The sequence below is a fragment of the Tiliqua scincoides genome, chromosome 5 (genome assembly GCF_035046505.1).
Source record: "Tiliqua scincoides isolate rTilSci1 chromosome 5, rTilSci1.hap2, whole genome shotgun sequence".
Taxonomy (NCBI): domain Eukaryota; kingdom Metazoa; phylum Chordata; class Lepidosauria; order Squamata; family Scincidae; genus Tiliqua; species Tiliqua scincoides.
This window is the reverse complement of record NC_089825.1, coordinates 30078811-30083433: the sequence shown is the minus strand read 5'-3', so window position 1 is coordinate 30083433 and position 4623 is coordinate 30078811. Positions and strand designations below refer to the sequence as shown.

Below are 4623 nucleotides of genomic sequence, written 5' to 3'. Positions count from 1 at the left end.
TCTTCTGTTTAAAAAAAACACAAAAAAAAACAAACCAAAAAAAACATTCCCCAAACATCCCAAAGGCTGCAATCCTATCCACACTTATCTGGGAGTAAGCCCCATTGACTGTCATTGCTTCAAGAAGTGATTCTCAAACTAGTGGGTCGTGACCCATCAGTTTGTGTAAAGCTTCCCCCGTCCCTTTAAGGGGCGGGGGAATGGAGGAGGCAATGACGCAATCCCCAGGATCATGTCATTAAGGGGGCTGAGGGAGGTGCTTTACTTACTGTGGTCTTCTGTGAGCAGCAGGATGTGCAGAGAGCACCACACAGCCTTCTGCAGGGCTCCCTGCAGTCGGAGACCTGGCATTATCTGAAAGGGGCAAATGCCCCAGGTGCGGAAACTCATGGGCTCTAGGACCATGCCCCTGACGCAGTCGGAAGCTGTTCTTCCAGTTTGCATTGCGGCTACATTGGCACTTGAAAGTCGGATAGGATTGGGCCCTAGGGTTTCTGCCACCAGGAGCTCTTCCCCTCTACAGAAGCTTCCTTCTGTTATTGGACCATTCCTTTTATTGTGGCTGGCAACCCAGTCTCGAAAGACTATGGTATAAGCCTACAGCACCTGGTATTCCTAGGCGGTCTCCCATCCAAGTACTAACCAGGCCTAACCCTGCTTAGCTTCCAAGATCAGACAAGATCAGGCATGTGCAGGGTAACAGTTGCTGTCATTCCTTTTATTGATGGAGGAAATTTTTGTTTGCAGAGGGAGCTTTCAATGGTGAAGCACTAGTCAATATTCCAAGCAAGAAGAGAGAAGAAAGCATGCTGGCTTTTCTCTGTACTTTCTTTTCTACTCTGCTTTCCTGTTTGCTTTTGGATCCAGGAAGGAAGAACAGTGGGTGGGTGGATGAATGGGCACCCTCTCAATGTGCTGTCTGTGGCATCCACCACAGACTCTTGGAAAGGGCGCATCTCTCCACACCAGCTGTTACACTGATCTGATGGAATCCTGCAGGAGTTGCTGTCAGAGTTTCTTGGGAAGTGGATCATAGATGATGCATGCTGTGCTGCTCCTCTGACATATGGTGTACAACTCAGTTCCAGGGACACACATATACAATGATCACTAGATTTGGAGCATCATTCCTTTACCTCCACTTATGGGCCACAAAATTTACCCCTGGGGGCTGGGGATAAGAATAGGCCCTCAGTTTGGCTGTACTTGTCGTAAGAGGCGACTAAACAGCCACCGGGTAGATGGGACTCATCAGCCTGGGAAGGCAGCTCATCTGAGAGAAGGAAAACTCTGATCCCAAACCTCCACTGCCTTGTGGCTACATCCAGTTATGGAAAAGGCTTCAGGAGTCAACCTCGAGGCAAAATCCGGAGCCGGAGTCCCTGAGGCAGTTCATGGCTGAACACAGTCACATTCTGGCAACTCCTGCAACGCCGCTGGAACCAACCGTATTGGCCTCTGCCTTTCCATTGGACCATTTCAGCGATGTGGAGAGGGGGGATTTGCTGCATGGGTAACAGCCTATCCTCCATACCTACTTTACCCAGGCTTCACGCACTGGAGAAGACACTCTGTTCCAGAACCACCATTCAGAGCGTGACACCATAGTCTTCTGAGACTGAAGGATGCCAACATTCATTCATGGGCCAAAACTGATTTTCTCATTTTTCAATGCCCAGTACTGGATGAAAAGACTTAATTTCAAGCATTGTGAAATAGTTAACATATTTTTCCTATGTCCTTTCCCAAACCTTTCATGAAGAGTCCTACGATTGGCTCATACAAAACAAGCAGCACTTATTTGAGCTACAATCACCTACTTAGGTAAATTACTATGTGCCTAGCCCTCTTCCTAAACGAGGACAGTCTTACTCATATTTGTTCTAGCTCATTCAGAACCCCAAAAGGACCTTATTAAGGCTGAGATTATCGAGCTTTTCACATAACAGTTGAGAATGAATGAACAAGTGGAGGCAGGGAATAGGAATCACACTCACTAGTTCACTGTGGCCTGATGGCCCAACCCTACTGAGGGCTTGTGTGGCGGAGTGTGTGTTTCTCCAGCATGTGCTATCACAAAAGCACCGTAAAGCACTCTGCAACAGCACAAGGCCCAGGCACACCAGTGGGCCCGCCAGGAGCAGGAAAGTGGGGTGGCAAAGGGGTGGAATGAGGTTGAACGGTGCATGGGGAGGGTGGCAACAGGGGTGGGGGGAAGGGTAGATTATGGCCTGGAAGAGAGGCAGGGTCTGGAGAGGGACTAGGGAAGGTGGAATGAGGTGGCAACAAAAGATGGGCAAATCAGGTCCAGGAAAGGGGTGTGTTCAGTTGCCATGTTGATGGTCTCAATTCATGTGCACCTGCACCAGCAATTTTGTTAGCACAAGCTTTAGACCCCACCCCAGGCTGCAGAAGCTCCCAGGTAAGGGAACAATTGTTCTAGCCATAGGAGATCTCTGCAACTGCATGCAGTAGTAGCCATTTTGCCACCACTGCATTGGTGGAAATTGGAAATAATAGGATTGGGATGTTAGTCCCTAAACTCACCTTTCTTCTGGGGCTATTTGGCTTGGGGATTCTGGCTGTTGTCCCTTTTGGGCTTGGTTTCCTAAGACTCCCTCAAAGTTTATCCAGTTTGGGGTGAATGGTGTAATTCAGGTGCCTCAACCCTGTTGAAGTTGATGTAGAAAAGCTGCCAATGGCAGTAGATGTTCTGCAGCTTAGAAAGGATGGGAAGAGACAATGGCATGCTATATCCCCATGGGAGTGTGCCTGCACTAAAGGGGGAAACTATATGGAGCTAGGACCCAGTGCAGACCTGGCAGTATCTTGCTAATTGGCATTAATTTCATTGCATCAGTTTTAACTCCAGACTTTGCCTTGTGTGGTTTAATGGGAAGTGTATTGTGCTTCAACGTGTCAGTGTTAAGAGGGCATCTATAAAAATCTATAGGGTATGAGAAAGCAGCTGGATTTTCAGCAACACAGGTTTTTTTCTTCTTCTTCTGACATTAACAAACGCAAGCCAAGATGCACAAAACATTTCCAAATGGCTCAGGAACCCATTCAGAAACACATGCCAAGTAACATCCTTCTGAGTCAGCTTTCCTTCAAAGTCAAAAGTTCAACTTGATGTTAACTACTTTGGGTCTCACTTTGGGAAATTCAGTCCCCTTTCGGTTCACTTGTTAAGTAGATAATCAGCACAAAGTTGGGATCTGGAAAAATTGACTTTGGAAATAATCATGCCCCCTGTCCCATGATGCCCTCTGTCCCATGCCAAAGAATACATCTATTTCCAGGGCATTTAAAAATAATACATACCAGGTTGTAATCTAGGGGTATTGATACAGTGATATAGAGATATTGCCCAAAATGGCTTAAACTAAAGAGGTTATAAATGTTCTATGTATCTAATTTCCTGAAATACTGGTAATGCAAGAAGCACAGAAAACTGAGCAGGGCAATGCAATAATAGTTAAGATGCTTGTCCATTGTAAAGAACTAAGACTGTCACTCTTGTTTATTCTAGTTATGGGCATGTTCTCCTTGGTTCGCTTTGGAATTAGCTCAGTGATTTCAAGTTTTCTTGGTGAGTACTGGGGAAAAAACAAGCCTCACCTTCACTGTTCTTCAACAATTCCTTTCCTGGCTCCAAGCAAATATAGAAGAAGCTGAAAAAGAAGAAGAATTGGGGGTGACGAAACTACTAGGCTATGTGGAAGGACTTGGTTGCTCTTACCCTTTGGATCTGAAGGGTTACCGGTTGCTGTGGATGCCTGTGAGTGCGGCTGTTATAGAAAAGTGCCATATAAAGTATTGTTGTTATTGTAATAAATTGGGTTGATTCTAAAGAAAGGGAATCCCAACAAAGTACCCTTGAAATCAATGAGTTGAGTGAGCTGTGACAACCTTAAGTCCCACTGAATTCAATAATAGTGAGATGGATTTAGAGCGCAATCCCAACCTCCTGTTGGGCTGGTGCAAGTCCCTTGCACCAGCCCACCGGTGTCGTGAAAGTGACTTAATGCACTTTTGCGTTACTAGTAGAGGAAGAAGGCCTGTGCAAGCCCCACTTGGTCAGCACATAAGGTAAACCTGCGTCGGCCAAGCTTGGCCAGCATGAGGGTCTGGGGTGGGCATGTGGAAGGTGGAAGGGAGGTGTTTCAGAGTGGGGGAGGGCAGGCGGCGGGCAGGCCCATGGCCAGGCAGCAGGTGGAATGGACGGGGACAGCATCCGGCACTTATGCCGGATCCTATCCCCATTCCAGGGCAGCCTGGAGTAGCTCTGAGATACTAGGATCCATGCCATTTCTTTAGGTGGTGCAGATCCAAGTAGCCCCATTGGGGCTGCTGCAGCTTTACCTGGGGTAAACGGAAATGATTCACCTTGCCCTGGGCTGAGGCGCTTTGGGCCCCAACCATGCTCTGGATGCAGGGCCTGCTCGGGTACCAGGTAAGGGTACCAGGTAAGGGATACCGGGTAAGGGATACCTTTCAGAGTACTATGCCTTTTGGGGGTGCCTTTCAGAGGCTGTCTGAGGCACAGGGAGCCCATGCATGACCTTCTCAAGCCTCAAAAAGCCTCCTGGAGGCCTTAGAGAGGCCTTCTGTGAAAACTGG

General features: G+C 47.6%; 1 pseudogene; it reads right to left on the bottom strand.

Moving 5' to 3' along the window:
- Positions 1 to 594: 594 nt before the first annotated feature.
- LOC136654555 (5S ribosomal RNA) lies at positions 595 to 711 on the bottom strand (annotated as a pseudogene).
- Between the last annotated feature and the right edge of the window lie 3912 nt (positions 712 to 4623).